The sequence below is a fragment of the Microtus pennsylvanicus genome, chromosome 9 (assembly GCF_037038515.1).
Source record: "Microtus pennsylvanicus isolate mMicPen1 chromosome 9, mMicPen1.hap1, whole genome shotgun sequence".
Taxonomy (NCBI): Eukaryota; Metazoa; Chordata; class Mammalia; order Rodentia; family Cricetidae; genus Microtus; species Microtus pennsylvanicus.
In genome coordinates this window covers 37,868,246-37,885,785 of record NC_134587.1, presented here as the reverse complement: position 1 = coordinate 37,885,785, position 17,540 = coordinate 37,868,246, and the positions used below count along the sequence as shown (strand labels likewise).

Here is a 17,540-nt window from a genome sequence, read left to right as displayed (position 1 = left end):
CATTGCCGTGATTTACTGTATCATCTCACCATGAGCAAGTAAAATTACCCCCCACCGCTACCTTGTTTTTACATTGTTTTCTTCTGGTATTTTGTTGTAGGAACAAGACGAGTAACCAATGTAAGTTTGCCCATTAAAATGTCCTGGTGTCATCCATTTCTCTAAACTCTAAATGGCTAAATAGATGAAGCACACATTTGCTCAATTTTAATTCATTTTGGTTCAATCTCCAGTTGTTGACTGGTCTCGAAGAAAGAGACTTCTCTCTTGTATGGAAAAGTTCCCTTCAATCCCTCCAACCTAAAGAGGGATTTATCTTCAAAGATTTACCCACACTGATTTAGTTTTCAGTTATTAGTACTGACTGAGTTTGGGGCTCAGAATGGGAGGTAAGCAAACGTTACACCCCAGTGTATCCTAAAGGGCACTGGGCCCTCCTGTTTTCCTATTAGGTGGCGCTTCCTGAGTTAGGAGGCATCCGGGGAAGCTTTCTACTAGGGGGTGCGAGGGCGAGGGTAGCAGCAAACTGCCTAACAGTTTCAAGCCTGCAGCCCAGCAAGCAGACACACCCGCCGCCGGAAGTTCTCAGCCTCAGAGCAGGAAGGGCTCTTTGGCGCAGGCGCCCCGGTGACTAGCGGGCCGGAAACTGGACGCCCGAGCCCGAAGGCCGGGCGGGGGCTCGGGCTAAGCGCAGCCTCTGGCGGTGGCCGAGCGTGTTTACGGTGGGTTAGAAGTTTCGCAGCCTGTGAGAGCGAGGAGGGCGGCCGGGAGGAGGATGCGGCTTGGCCGGGGCGCCCGCTGCAGGAGCTCGCCGCCGCCTCAGCCTCGGCCCCCGGCGAGGGTCCGCCCGCCGCCCCGCGTGTCCGGGTAGGTACTGCTGCCGCTGCCCGATCCCTGGCCGGCTCCGCTCGCCGCGCCAGCCGCCGCCGCTGCGGCCGGTGCCCTCCGGCCCTGTCCCCGGGGCCCTCCCTCTGGCGCTTCTGCTTCCTCGGGACGTCCCTGGCCGTCCCGGAGCCCGCTGCTGTGCCGCAAGTCCTCCTTTGCTCGCGTCTAACTCCCTCCTCACCTGCATCCTTTCCCTTCCCGAAGCAAGCGGGTGCGCCCCTCTGTCGTCTTCCCCTGTCCCCCTCACCTCTAGCAGGGGTACTGAAAACTGTCGTCCCTGTTAGCTCATTTTAGGGCGTCTTTTCAGTTCTCCAGACCACAGGAGTGTGCGTCTCCAACCACACTTGCCCCTAACTGCTCTTATTTACCAGGACGTGACAGGCTAATCCCGTGATTCAGGGTCTAAGTTTTAAATATCGACAGTTTGTCTTCCCCTTTTTTTTTTCTTTGGCTGCTGTCTTCCCCCTAATTCTCCCTCTTCTTAAGTATAATGTATGTTTGTGTGCTAACTCAAGGGAAAGGGATGTTAGAATTTTCTCCCTCGAAGAAATTAAAGGTCCCTGTAGAAATAAAAGCCGTCTCCACTATTTCCACGACTGATTACTATGGTTAAGCTGTCTGCCCATTCTTCCCACGTTTCTGACATTTCATCTACATCTGAATAATTCTGGGCTTAGTTTGCCCCGTTAGGAGGCTTTTCTTATTTTCCTCTGCAATTGGAATCCACTGTTTATTGTGCTGGAAACTGAAGTGGCAAAAGGCTTATACTCCGAAAATCACCCCGCCCCCCGGATAATAAGAGTGGCAGAATATTTTAGATTATTATTACCATCATTCTTAAGAGAAGTGTTGCTTCGTGGTTAGGCGCTCAGAGAGTGTAGTTGAATTGCCAAACTCCCTACCCCTGTTCTGGGTTAGAGAAAGGCATTTAACTCCTCCAGTCTTTAATGTAAAGGAGATGGTGATAAAACTCTTCGGTGGTAGTAGTGCTTGCGGAAGTTACTGCACCTAAAGTACTTGGAAGTGCCTGGGAAATGGTACTTGTATCATCACTTCTTAGCCCCACTTGATGGGATTGTTGCTAAGTTGATGGTAGGAAAGGAAGGTAAGAATTGATTGCGAGTTGCCCCAGGTGGTGGTGTAATATTTCCAGCACCCAGAGAGGCAGAGGCAGGCGGATCTCTGTGAGTTCAAGGCCAGCCTGGTCTAGAGGTTGAGTTCCTTAACAGCCGCAGCAGCTACACAGAGAATCCCTGTCTCGAAAACAAACAAACAAACAAACAAAAAAGAGAGAGTTGCTTAATTGTTTTTACTTAAGATTTTTTTGATGTGTGTATGATTTGTACTGCATTATTATGTGAATTAATATTTCTTTAAAAACGCATGGTTTTAACATTACATTTCCTATTTTTGCATAGGAAAATTGGGGTGCCTGTTTTACGTATCTGTTTGGAATGTGTAAAATTTTAGTGTTTCAAGAACAAACGAAGTGACCTACCAGATTTTTCACAATGGGAGAATTACATGATGACTTGAGTGCCGCAGGTTAAACACTCAGAGCAGGGTTGGTAGTCTTCTTCATGGCTTTGCACGCGGTAAAGCTCTGCCTTCATTTAGAAGAATGGCAGCTCTTGTCATTGCACCTGTTCCATGCATTCATGTTCCCGGACTCTTGCCTGACTACTCAAATTTACTCACCTCGAAGTTGTGGCATTTTTTTTCTGTATTTGTTTACTTTCTGTGAACTATCATGTAAGATATTTTTGATTCACTTCTTTATCCTAAGTAATAAAAATTTGAACTATTTGCCCTTTTAATTACACAAAAATATATATGAACTTGTATTAGTTTCTTTTGTGTTTCTGGGATAAAATGCCATTACCAAAAGCAACATAATGAATTTATTTTAGTGTATAGTCTGAGGGAGAGTCCATACTGGTGGGGAAGGTATCATTGGAGGCAGTGTGAGCAAGAAGGCAAGATAATGCATATCTACCTCACACAGAAACCAGAGAGAGCAAGAGTAGGCGTAACAAGTCTTTCTTTGTCCCGCCAGCCAGCTCAACCTGTAGCTTAGGCTTGTTCCTAACTAGCTCTTACAGCTCAGCGTAACCCATATTTTTAAATCTGCGTCCTACCATGTGGCTTTTTACCTTTCATTTTGTACCTTCGACTTGTCCTTAGTCTCCTAGCGTGTACTCTGTGTTCCTAGGTTCATCCCCAGTTCCTCTCTTTGCCTGGACATCTGGCTTATCCACCCTGCCTAGCTATATTGGTTGTTTAGGTTTTTATTAAATAATCACAATAACACATTGATTTACAGTGTAGTCAAATATCTTGCAACAGGTTGGAAGTGGGGCAAGGCTAGAAACTCCCAAAGCCATTTCCCAATGATGTGCTTCCTCCAGCAACACTTGAACCACCTATATATAGTTGGTTCCATAGTTCCCAAAACACTACTACCAGCTGGACCCAGCATCAAACACATGATTCTCATTCAAATCAGCACAGTACATAACTTGAAATAACAATATTCTCCCAGGTAGTGCCTGAAATGGTTTAGTATTACCTGTGGAATGTGCATTATGCTTTGGGTGACACTGCTTTGCTAAAGTTATGCCTTGGCCTAGAACAGTCCTAAGTTTTGCACATGCAGATTCTGTCTCCTACCTTCTCTTTAGTTGTTGCTAGTATTAGTTTCCTGGTTTGCTCACATTTGCATTTGATTTTTGGCTTTAAGATAATGTAGGCAGCACAACTGGAAGGAAAATAACTGATATAGAATCTGACTTTTAAAGCTTTAAACAGAGAGAATGGAGAATATTGGCATGCAGTGTCTATCTCTTGCTTAGCACTATTTATTTTCTAAAGGTTCAGTCCTTTAAAAATGTCTAATGAGCGTCAGTTGTGTGCCACTCATTGGAAAACACTGAAGCCCTTGGCCATGGTCCCAGCAAAAATCAAAAATTTAATACTATAATGTCTTGCAGAGTATATAGTGAATTACTCATCTCCGAAGCACCTTTCATGGTACTAGCTGTATACCACTCCTGAGAACGTTTACTTCTGAGAACAAAATAGTTATTGCAGTCAAATTTTGGGGATTTAATTTCTGTAGAGAATTGGATAAGGAATGCTCTGTTAGAGAATAATGATGATGATGATGATGACCACCTCTCTGCCACCACCCTCTAGGGTGGCACTGACAGGTGGCAGTAAGTAAGCAGATCCATCGAAATGAGGACTGGTAGTCATGTTAAAGATAATGATCAGTGACTAATGTTTATAGAGCACTGTGTCATACACAAACTCATATTATTTAGACTGGGACTACCATTCCCTTTTTGCAAAATAGGAACTTGAAACAATACTGTTTCTGTAGTTGAGGAAGCTATGCAGTGACAACGAATGACTTGAAGTCTGTTATCCTTTGCTAGCAGCCCTTTGGGCTGGCTACCGTAGGTAAGCGTCTCACCTTTCTGAATATCTCACTTAGTTTTAAAAATTGGATCTAGATGCTGAGGTTTCCTTTAGGTTGTTAGGGAAATAGAGCAGTGCTGTGTAGAGAGCACCTGGGACAGTTTATCTGAGGCCGTATGTGTGACCAGATATGGAAGGCATTTGTGTTTGATTCTCTTGCTCTTTGTCTTGTTTCAGCAACACAATAGAACCAATGTTTTTGTATGTCAGATGGCTGTTAAAGTTTTTAAAAGTTTGTGGAGTAGTTGTATTGGTAGTTCAAAGAACATGTTTGGAATGGCTTTGAATATAGCTGTAATCGTTTTTTGATGCAGCTCATTGTTAGAATCGCGCATGTCTAAGATGCTGCTTTCTAGTCCATATAGTAAGATAAAGTAATTTGAACAAGAAATGATTTAGGGTGGCAACAGTAGAGTTGAAGTAGCTTTTATTTTTCAAATATTTGAAAGACAAAATTGAGAGGACTTGGTTATAGACTAGATTTGGGATCTTCGAGAGGAGAAGGCTGGCTCCAGAAGGGTGTAGCCTGAGAGGCAAGTATCCATGACTAGTAGCATGATTGCCTCTATGCAGTGCCTGCAGAGGACAGAAGATGGTCTTGGCTTTCCTGGCAGTGGAGTTACACATGGTTGTGAGCCACCATGTCAGTGCTGGAAACTGAACCTAGCTCCTCTGCAAGAGCAGCACATGTGCCTAACCTCAGCCATCTCTGCAGACCCCAGGAAACAAATAGAATGCAGCTGAGCAGTCAGTTAAAACTACAGAATACACTTTGGCTTTAGCAACATGCAGACAATTTTGACATTTTCAGTCAGTCCGCCCCTAAATTTTGATGATTAAATTCTGTTTTAATTGCCAAAGTTACCACATGGGGGGGGGAATCTATAACCATATTTTCCTTCCTGAGCTTAGGCCCATTTTTTTTAAGTGACACTTGGATTATATACATATCTGCACTCCCTACCCCTTAGTAATTTAAAGTCATTTTTAGAAGACTCACCATCAGCTACATCAGGTGTGCAGTTAAGAATTTGGAGGGCAGGTAACAGTGGAGAGGTAGAAGCATGTTTGTTACTCTGATGTGACTAGTGCTGTCAGAGCAGTTTTGTTAGAGTTGCCTTGGAAAAAGAGTGGTGTTGGGTCAGAGTGTTTATCAGCCATTGGGCTTAGGTGGAGTTGGTAGCATAGGAGCTGAGAAGGGTAAAGAAATCCTTCAGGTGTTTTGACAGCATGTCTAGGCAGAGGTTATTAACGCTGTAGCTGGCAAAGCCTTGGTTGAGTAGGGTCCCAGTTAAGGAAAACAGTGATGTGAAGGAAAAAGTACTTAAGATGTACATTGTTTTGAGGTAATCTCTTTTGGTAGGTCCGGCCCGCCTTGGACTTTAGTCTCTCATGCAGTGAATGAATATGTTCAATCATTGCATGCCCGGTAAAATGGGTTTTAAATTGTTGTTACAGCCCTCACCCCCACTGTGTGTGTGTGTGTGTGTGTGTGTGTGTGTGTATGTGTGTGTATACATACGTACTTGCCACGGTGCATATGTAGAGGTCAGAGGACATTGAGGGAGTGATTTCCTTCCTTCCACATAGGTTCCAGGGATTGAACTCAGGTCGTTAGGCTTGGTTGTAGGTACGCTAAACTGCTGAGCCCGCTCACAGAAACATGGAAGTACTGTCTTTAAAACGAGAGAGAGGCTCTATATAATGTGCTACTGGAACGCTGTGTTATTCTAATCTAAGGTAGTCTCCATAAATTTTGTTATAAAGTTGTGACTTTTGAAATTTCCTTTTGCAATTTATTATCACTTTTAATATCTGCTGTTCCTGTGTTCTTCCTGCTTTTTAGTTCTGTAGGTCAAAGTAAGTAACAATTGGGCTTTTCATATGTTCTGGAGTTGTTGTCGTCATTATTTCTTAATTACTGGAATAATATCTGAATTGTGTAACATAATTATATGCAACCGAACTTTCCATAGCTAAAACTCGAAATTTAAAACTTAAAGGACTAGATGTGGTGGCACCCACTTGTAATTCCATCATCCAAGAGGCTGAGGTGGGAAGACTGTCAGTCCCAGGGACTCAGGGACGAGGCAGTGAAGCAGTTTCTCTAAATACATAAAGCAATATTGTCCTCAGCATTGTCTCAAATTCTGCTTGTCATAGGTTGCATACATCCCTACCTTGAAAGTGTGCTGGTAATAGCACCTTTAATAACACCTGTAGAACAATAACATATTTAGAAAGCATGTTCCCCCACCTTTGGGAGAATAAGTAGCTGAGGGGAAGGAAGCCTGTGAACTGGGGAGTTTGGGGTAGGGGAGATTATGGGAAGAGCTGGGATGCTAGCATGGACTTTGAAATGTGTAACAGGTACTTGTGATACTGAGGGAACCTGGAGGGCAACAGAGGTGTGGTATGCCATAGCTATGTGCCCCTTTTGGCAGTGATTACTTTAATGGGTCCTTTGGTAGAGGGAACTGGCTTCACAAGTTCCTGAGGAATGCTGGCTTTTGTCTTGCCACCAGGAAATGGAGTTTTTTTGAACCTGACAATTTACTGTTGGTTATGATTTTTCTACTTTGTTTTGGGGAATTTTCTGTTTATGACAAATACTTACTTGTACTTTTCATGTAGTGTTCTGATTTGGTTTAGTATTAAGGTTATGATAGGTTGGATCTTCCAAGAGTTTGTAAAGAATTGTTCTAATTTATTTTTTATTATTTCTTTTATTTTTAGGATTATAATATAATTACATCATTTCTTTCTCCTCCCTTTAAACCCCTCTTTTCTTTGTTGTTACATGAATACACACACACACACACACACACACACACACACACACACACACACACGCTCTTTCTCTCTTAAATATAATCTGCCCATCTGTGTATAATGTTACTTGTATGTATGTTTCGGGGCTGGCCATTTGATAGTGAATAGTCAGTTGGTCTCCCTCTGGAAGACTTTTCTCCTATTTTCCTTTGTTATCTACAGTTGTGTGTACAGACTGAGGCCTTGTGGTCTTTTCACTTTATGCTTAACCATGGCTGTTGTTGTGCCTGCACAGCTCGTGTTTAGACTTCATGAGCACAGCTGCTGACCTTGTGGGAGAGAATTTCACATCAAACTCTCTGAGTTTGCTAGCTTTTATAATCTTTCTGCTTCATCTTTTACAATGTTTCTGAGCCTTGTGTGTTCAGTATACATGCAGTTTGTTTCTTAAAAAATATCATTTTAGTCTGTACTTTTTGACTTCACAAATATATGAGGTCAACTATATATTCATTCATTGTTAATAACTTTTAAATTTTTTTCCTTTTTCTCTTTCTTTCTTTTTTTTTTTTTTTTTGGTTTTTCAGGACAGGTTTTGTCTGTAGCTTTGGAGCCTATCCTGGAACTAGCTCTTGTAGATCAGGCTGGCCTCGAACTCACAGAAATCTGCCTGCCTTTGCCTCTCGAGTGCTGGGATTAAAGGCGTGCACCACCACTGCCTGGCCGATAGCTTTCTTTTTAAAGGTTGTTTTGGTACATCTACAACTTTTCTAATTGAGTTATGGAATTAAAGTCACAAAATATTACAATGTATCTTTTGATTGTGACTATTATAGTTAAACTCTTACTGATTTAATATTTTATTCTTTGATAATTTCATACATTCATGCAGTGTAGTTTGCTCATATTCACCCCACTTTGCTCAGTGGTTCCCTGCTTAAGCTTTTCTGAGGAGGTCTGGGAGCTGTATTGATCTGTTGCTCTAGAGGTATATATTCAGAGGGCAATTTGGTGCTGTGCCCATTTTGAAAGAAAGTTGTCTCAATTAGGGTTATCATTGCTGTGATGAAACACAATGATCAAAGCAGCTTGGGGATGAAAGTGTTTATTTGACTTACATATCACAGTCCATTGAGGGAAGCCAGGACAGGAACTCAGACTGGGAGGGCAGAAACATGGAGGCAGGAGCTATTGCAAGGGGTCATAAGTTGTTGCTGTTAAATGGCTTGCTCTTCATGACTTGCTTAACTTGCTTTTTTTTTTTTTTAACAGAACTCAGGAAACCATCTCAGGGGTGTCCCTACCCACAGTGCCCTACAGGACTGTCTGTCTGTTTAGAGCCTGATCTTCTGGAAGAATTTTCTTAATTAAGGTTCTCTCCTTTCAGAAGACTATAGCTTGTGTCAAGTTGACATAATACTAGCCAGCACATAAGTTCATTCCTAGGGCCCATGAGCTCTCTTGCCATGAGCTCTTGACCAGATTTACAGTACCAGGTATGCATTTTCTCCTGGGTAGCTGTTCATAAATTGAATCAGAAAACAATTGAATATTATAAGCTTACCTTAACATATTTATGTCACTATTGTATCATGTACATATCATGCCAGGCAGGTAGTTATTTTAGCTTCTAGGCTTCACAGATAGGTAAGACTGTTGATATTTCTCTTCCAACAGCATGCATAGCTGTAAATGGCAGTTTCTCTGCTCTCTTTGTCCCATAGACGCTTCCAAATAATCATTTAGAGGTTTAAATTAATTAGTAATGCTTCACCAATAGCTCAGACATAGTACTAGCTAACTCTTACATTTAAGTTAACCCATATTTTTATGTTTTGTCATGTGACTCAAGGCTTTTTACCTCATTTTCAACACGTCCTGCTTGTTTGGTGACTGACTGGCATCTCTCTTGATTCCACCCCTTCTCATCTGAGTTCTCAGTTTGATTGTTCTGCCAAACTTCTCCTGGTTGACTATTGGTCAGTTAACTTTTATCATTAACCAGTGGGAACAATCCATATTCACAGCATACAGAAAGATCATCCCACAGCACGTAGCACCCTGTTGTACTGTGAAAGTTAGCCATCAGGAAGGACGCTTCCCAGTCAGTATCCACTGGAATTCTCTGTGTGCCCTGAGATCAAAATGTGCGGTATCTTCCCAGGAGGGTCTGGTGGGCATCCAAGAGCAGTGGTATAGCCTGTAATATTTGTATTTATTTTTGGATGTGGGAGGTCTAAACTCTTATTGAATATAGGCTATATTAGATCCTCCCACATTAATCAGTAATCAAGGAAATGTTTACAAATGTGGCTACAGCTAATTCAGTGGAGGCATTTTTTTCAATCGAGGTTCCTCTTGCCAGATGACCGTAGCATGTGTCAATACCAGCAATAACAGCAAACCTAACCTGGACAAACACTGAGGATTAAGAGCCACAAATTCATTCCTGCCATGAGTGGTATTGGAGATATATTTGATGCTGCTTCCTTTATTGGATTCTTTGAGTTCTAACAAAAAGTATATTTTTGTAGCTTGTGTTATTCTTTAATTGCCAGGTAGGAGTAAGTGACAACTACGGATATTATCCAGGCATCTCTAGTGGAACAGAACGGATAGCATAAATATATATATTTAAAGGGGACTTACAGGTTTTAGTCTGGCTAGCCCAGCAGTGGCCATCTCTTGACATAAAGACTAGGATTAGCTGCTTAGTCCACAAGGCTGAATGTTTTAGCTGGTCTCTAGACTATATTGGAGTCCCAAAGAAGGCTCTAATGCCAGTTAAGGAATGAATTTACCTGTGAGATTGAGGCCAAGCAGGCTAGAAGCAAAACTTAGCTTCTCACTTGTTCTTTTACATGTGTTGCCACTAGAATGTGTAGCCCAGATTTAAGGTGGAACTCTAATCTCAAATGATCCAGATTCGGTAGGTCTTCCCATCTCAAATAATTCAGTGAAGACACTCTCAAAAATGTATCCAGCTGCTTGACTTTTAGTTGATTCCAGATATTGTGAAGTTGAAAGCTGAGATCAGCCATCACAAGTGTGGAAGGGTATATGAATCGAAAAACTGGTCAATTCATCTTAGAGCGCGCTTACTGGCTCTGTTTAATAAATCTGTGTGGCATGATGGAGCTATTACTTTATAGGTCTGTGAACAGTTAAAGTGACTCTAGAACAGCCTTGGAATTGGATTAATAATTTTACAATTTAAGTTGCAATAGGTATGTTCGTCTAGGACCTACCATTATGAATAGTCTGAAAGCTCTTGTGATATTTAAATATAATCTCTTCAACTAGTTATTTCATCATTTGGTAATACTTTTACTTTGAAGCAGATCGTTTGACAGCTGTGAGTTTAAAAAAGCACTAATTAATGAAATCTATACTCCTTGAAATCTGTTTTTCTGGCTTTTTTTTTTTTGGAGCCTTTTTGTGCTTTATTCATCAGTTCAAATAAAGGTGGTGATCTTGAGGAATAGAGGATTTACCTGGAGGTGATGGTAATGGAACAGAAGAATGTATTGTTAAGCATGCCCTCTAGAAAGAGTTGGAAGTGATACCATGTGGATTTCATGTTTGATAAGGAAGATAATTGTAAGAAAAACTGGTGACAGAGCAGGGATGTATTAGTAGAAAGGTATTAAAGGATTAAATCTGCTATAAAACAGTAAAGCAGGATTTATTTTCAGAGCTAGTAAAGCTATCCAACAAGTTTACATGAGAAAGATTGATACCATGTTAAGTAGATGAGATTTAGAAGGCCAAGGAATTTGTTGCTAGTAGGTTGAAAATCAGCAGGTGTGAGGAGTAGTAGATCTGTGAGAACTCCGGGTTTGCTGCATACCTCTTTGCCCTTGGTACTGGCCACCCCACACACTTACTGGATACAACCATTGCGCTTGCAACCCCATGAGCTGCAGAAAAGGTGGCTCCATGCTGCAGGCCTGGCATGCTTGCCTGATCCTGCAGGCAGACTGAGGACCAATCAGACTGCAATGACATGTTCCTTTGTGTGCTGCAGCTGCACTCCCATTGGGTTGCTGCCCAGTCTCCAGCCTCCTCTCGCTGCACCGCTCTGCTCCACTGTCTTTTCTCCCAATATCATGAGGCCACTTTTTAAATGCATCTTCCCCTAGGACCTGCCTTATTTATTTATTTATGCTCAGCAGACTCACCCTCCTCTGTTGCATCTCCCCTACAGTCTCTAGCCCTTTGTTATTTTAAGTTAACAAAGTTATATACATAGATTTATAAGAGTCACTTTAGTGAGCTTTGATAGAGGTATTCAACAACTCAATAGAGATATAAATCAATCCCATAGTTCCATGAAGTTCCCTCAGGTTATGTAATTCCTGGGAGAATGCTTTGGTATCAAGGACCTTCACTTCATGGATTAAAAAGTAGATAAAGCTGTTAGAGATAAGCACCATGAGAGCATCTAAGTTAATAGCCAATAGAAAAACAGACGGGGGCCCAATGATAAAGAGTAAAAAAGCAGGGATGAGCCTAAAAACCTTATTTGAGTAAAATTCTTTCTTTCATTGTTCCTGATAATGCTGTTTTCTAAGTTAATTCTATTTTTGAGTTTTATATTAATACACAAATAAGACTAGAAGTGCTTTCTCTGTACCAGACTCTAGTAAATATCTTGTGTGTGTTCCTCTTGAACACACTAGAATTTTGAATTTATTATTCTCCTTTTATGAATAGGAAAGTGAGGCTTAGAGAGTCCACACTGCTTTTGAAACTAAATCTAATATCTCATCTTTGATAATATTCTCTGAATTATTCTTTTAAGAGTAGTTTAACTTTGTGCTTTGTTTTTGAAGGCAGTAAATTATGTATAGCTTTTCGAAGTATGTCACTCTTTAGCAGTGGCCTAATTTAAAGTCTAGTTAATAATAAATTTGACTTATTATGCCAAGCATATAGATGAAAATATAGTAATCAAAAGGAACTTCAAATTGAAAAAGTAGTCATATTTTCAACTAGAAATTATGAGTTTATTTTCTGATTTCCTGACGTTTTAGAAAAAAAATCTATACTGTAAGATTATGTCAGGTATTTTTTGCATTTAAATTTTTCTTATCTGAAGTTGGCTCTTCACATGGCTTTTTAAATATCTTTATTCAAATTTTTATTGATTACATTAATATTTTAATATTTCATTTTATGTGTTTGGGTGTTTTGTATATATGAATCTCTTGAAACCACATGCAACCTGCTGCTCTAGGAGGTATTAAAGACAGTTGTGGGGTGCTGGAAATCTAATCCACTTTATCTGACAGAGCAACAAATGCTCTTACCCACTGAATCATCTCTCACCCCCCCCCCCCCCATTCACAGTACTTTTTTAGAAGATCAAGTGAAATAATATCTATAGACATAAAGTTTAAGGCATGGAGCAAAACCTTACTGATCATTGTATGATTAACTGCAGTATAGTTTGTAATTCATGAAGAAGCATTAAGGAAATGGTCAGGTAGCTTGTGAGCAAATTATTTTACTAAGAAAACAGCTGAGTTTTATCACAGAACTGATATTGAAGAAAAGCAGACTAGCCCTGTTTTTATGCACATTGCCTTTCAGTCATGTCCAGTTCCATATGGTACCAGTGTCCCACACACAGTGAGCTTAGGCAGTTGACCAAGGGGGAGTTGAAGTCATGAACCAGCTTCTGTTAACATAACCTCCAGAATGAAGTGTAGCTTCAGGTAGATTAAGGATCCATAGGTGTGGCTAGCCTATGTACGCTCATCAGCAAGCTTCATCCAGGCCATGCCTTCAGAATCAGCTGCTTCACGCATAACTGACACCTGCTAGAAAACCTCTCCAACTTCAAGGCCATGGTCCTCTATGTGTGTACCTGTCAGAGAGTGGGAACATCATGCAGCTGACAGGGAAGGGTATGTCATAGAGCCACTGCACATGTCATCAAATGGAGGAGCAACAGCTGAACTTGGATAATGATAGCTAAGAAGGTGTGCTAGTGCCTCCTTGGCCTGCAGATGTGCAAACCAATCCAGGATGGTGGCCTGTGGTTCCAAGTGATACTTCTACAGTCACAAGAACTACATCAATTTAGATGGGGACCAACAAGTCCTCTAGCCAGGTAGGTATGACAGCCCAGGGATCCATAACTACAACACCAGACTGGGAACACACAGTATGTCAGCTCTTCTCTGCCCCTAAAGAAGGTCTACCTGCATGCAGGGTCTTGACAGGAATGGCCATGTCTGAAGGGGCAGATATATGACACTCTGTATTGCCTGCAGGGCTCCATCTAGGGGCAGTTGTCCAGGCAAGGCCCTGGAGCACCCCCACCACCACCAGGAAAAGACTGGCCACTGTGGACTGTTGCTTATTCCCTTTAAGATGAGAACTATGTTTTTACATTGACAGTTATGGTGCCTGACCTCAGGTCCTGAGAATGACCCACTTTTCATGGGATGACTCTCATGAATGGAAGCCGAGTACCTGAATGGACTCATTGAATACAGTGTATCTGGTGTTTTGTCCTCAGGTGGATTATTAGTGAGTTTTTCAGGGCTCTGGATTCCTGTTAGTTTGGTCGAGGATCCATTTTTTGCACTCTGAGCTGGTTAAGAAGGGTCCTATTTTATTAGGTACCATTTTTGCCTGCTTTCAAGGTATTTGGTTTACAGTATCTGATTTGGTTGCTTTGTGAGTAAGCATTTTGATCTTGATATTTGGTTTGATTTGCTTACTTGCTTTTGGATCCCTAAAGGCATTTTGAATTCTGGTTTCTTAGCTCATTTCCAGTATTGTTCAGTTTTGAAATTTTGAAAACATTTTGGTTTTTGTGTTGTCTTGGTTTTTCTTATCTTTGAAAGGTTTTGATTTCTTATTTCTTATCATTTGTCTTTTGTCTCCTGACATTCCTTAAATGCACAATTCTGCATTTTCCTGCTGCTTCTCCTGTGAACGTGTCAGGCCTTTAACTTAGGAATTTTATGAGGGCCTGATGATAAAGATAGCAGGCTAAAGGCCTGGCAAGGGCACAAGAAAAAACAAGCGTCTAGTCTATAGATTAAACTTCAACTCCACAAAGATTTTGTTTAATTCTTCTTATCCAAATTGTACTAAAGAGATCAGTGACTAATAATAATATTAATGATGTTTTATATTTTAAGTACTGCTTTTCTTAATTTAGTCGTTATCCAAAATGTCCCATAGTACAGTCTGTTGAGATTAAACATTAATTAATGTTTTAGTTATGTAAAGGAGAGACAACACTACAGTAACTCCTTTTTAAAGTACCATTTCTATCCGCTTAGATATAAATGAGATAGTTCATCAAATGCAAGTAACTGTAAATAGAGGGAGCTGTATAGTCAATACAGTAAATTTTGTTTTAGACATTTGTTTCATCCATAATCTTCACTCCATTAGGCCAAATTGTGTTCATTATTATTTAATTTTAGACACAATAATCTATGTCACATGTAAATATTATGTCAGATAGAAAGGGTGAAAAAAATTCAGACCTGAATCCTAATGGCTAATAGGTTTTATATGATCCAGCAGTTTCCTTCTTAATGGCCGTTGTGAGCTGCTTCTCTCTTCTAAGAGTGCTGTCTTGCCCACTACTCAGACTTATCTACATTCAGTGATGGGAATAAGATTCCCAGCTGTGAGAGACCTTATGATAGTTAATAAGCAACACATGACTCTCGAATGCACAAAATGTGATGTTTGGCCAACAGGATGAACTCTGAATGAAAACTTATGAAAATAAGCTGTTTGGCTGTGAACAAAAACTTCTGAAAGGAGTCTATAGAGACTGGCTGGTTACAGTTTCAGTACTGTGAAGATAGAATGTTCTAGGTCCAGAGGCTAATTATTTTGGACTAAGTTCTGGCCCTCTGGAACAGCCATTCCTTGCCAACCTCTGTATTAGAACTAATATCTTGTGACAGTAGATCTAAAAAATTCTCTCTCACACACTCAGATTGTTGCTACATGAAGATATAAGATTAAATTGTAATTTGCAATTTGTTTCTTTAATTGAAATATCTTTAAAAACTTAAAATTCCATAAATGTATTATTCATTTTGCGAACTTGTATCAACTTCATACATGGTTTGCTAAGATAGCTACAATTTGGGTAATTTTTGACTTGTCATAGCTTTAAACCATTGGTTAAAATTTTCAAAATGTTGTAAGTAGATACTAAAGTAAATGTGTTCTTATTGACTTCATGAACTTGAAGATGATGGTTTAGAGTTAAGAGCATCCTTCAGTGACCCTGTCCTTTTTATTATGCTTGTGTTACTTACATACATCGTCACCCACACATGTGTACATATATTTGAGTAAGAACAAATTTTAGTCAATTTAAACGTTTTATAAAAAAAGAGGGTCAGATTTCTGCTGTCTTGCTTATTCTCTTAAACAGAATTGAAGTGTAAAAAATTATACCTAAAACACCTGAGTGCATATTAAATTGAAAGTAAGGACTGTCTGCTTCTTTCTGTAGGATCCAAATTAGTGTAGGCGCCTTACAGATACTCACAGAGTTAATGATTAAGAGAAAGTGTATGAATACATGAATGAATGATTTGAAAATAATTCAGAGATTATGAGGTTGGCATGTGAGTAGTCTGCCTACTGCTCCGATTCAATGTGCTGTTTGCATTCTGCAGGTGTTTAAAAGACTGTCACTCAGACTGTCTGAGGGTTTCTGTTGCTGTGATGAAACACCGTGGCCAAACATCAAGTTGGGGAGGAAAGGGTTTATATGACTTCCTTCCATATCACTGTTCATCATCGAAGGACAGAAATTCAGACAGGGTAGGAACTCAGAGGCAGAAGCTGATAGGGAGGCATGGAGGAGTGCTGCTTCTGGTTTGCTCCCTATGGCTTGCTGAGCCTGCTTTCCCATAGAACTTAGGACCACCAGCCCAGGGAGGGAGCCACCCACAGTGGGCTGGTTCAATCACTAACAATTAAAAAAATGCCTTACAGATGGAGTTTATGGAAGCATTTTCTCAATTGAGGGTCGCTTCTTTCAGATAACTACCTTGTGGCAAGTTCAATCAAAACTAGCCACCACATAGACTGCTAAGTAAAGCTGATTTTAAAAATTGTTGTTAACTGTATTTTGGAAATGATCTTTAAAGGTGAAACATCTTGCTTTATTTATCTTAAAAATACATATCTATAAACACAAATGCCGTGGGCTTCTATACAAAGCATATACAGTATGCCCTGTATCTGTGTAGTTATACAAGTAATAAAACATTTGGACGTTTTTTTGTTCCTAACTTGACACAGATATTATTACATTACAAAGGATGATGTTAAAAATGATACCCGAAGATCTCGTGGCATGAATGTATCATGGTACCAGGCATACACATGTTCTGGATGGCCTGTAGCTGATTTTTAGAAAGAATATAGAGTTGGGATATTTCTGTTAATTTATGTAGAGCTGAATAGGACCTAGTGCTTTTAAAAGTATTTTTGTTTTTGAAATTTTCATAAGTTTATAAAATATATTCTCATCATATCCACTTGTCTGACTCTTCTTAGGTAACTCCTAAGAAGCCCCACCCAACTTCATGTCCTTTTAAAAATTTTAGTTTTCTATTACATTGTTTGTGTGTGTGGACATGTGTGCTGTGGCGCACAAGTGGAGGTGAGAGGACTTCTTTGGGAAATCAGTTTCCTCTGCTCTGTCTTGGTTCTAGGGATCAAACTCAGGTCATCAGCTTGATGGCTTACCCATCGCATCCTCTCCACTCCCTTAGTTACCCAGTGAGTCCAGGTAGTGCATGTGGGGGTGAGGCCATTGGTGCATGAGCAAATAGTCTATTGTAATACCCCAGTGAAAAATTACTCTTTCTTCACAGTAGCGATCAATTGCCAGTATGGTTCCTTAGCTGGATATAAGGCCTCAGGACTGCCATCTCTCACTTCTAGACTGCAATTGTGGCTGCTTTGATTTGGTTCAGCTATAAGGACCACATTATGTCTAGAAGATAACATTTCGTAGCACTTCTTCCTGTTCTTAGGCGCTTTCATTCTCTCGGCCCCCTTTTTTGAACTATTCCCTGAGCTATGTAGGAATAGGGAGGGAGAGAGAGGCTGATAGATATGTCTTATTGAGCACACATGATCACTTCTTCTCAGCACTTTGACAAGTTATGAATCTCATTAAATACTATCTACTACAGAAAGAGGCTCTTCTGACTGTTGGGATTAGCACAGGTTTATATGTATAAATATAAATGTTTGGAAGGCTGTTTGGCAACAGGATTTAGCAAAACAACAGTAGACCCTCACAACACACACACACACACACACACACCCTGCACACTCCAGGGTTTATGGGATGATAGGACTGTTTATGAGCTGCCTGACAATCAAATATA

The 17,540-nt window shown here is 40.4% G+C and overlaps 1 protein-coding gene across 2 annotated transcripts in view; it reads left to right on the top strand.

Moving 5' to 3' along the window:
- The first annotated feature begins 631 nt into the window (after nt 1-631).
- The window catches only part of Spopl (speckle type BTB/POZ protein like), a 56,349-nt gene continuing 39,440 nt past the window's right edge, over nt 632-17,540 (top strand). For both annotated transcript variants that reach the window (XM_075985310.1, XM_075985311.1), the window contains exon 1: nt 632-867. The gene's annotated coding sequence lies outside the window, so the exon portion shown is untranslated. The remainder of the gene's footprint in view (nt 868-17,540) is intronic.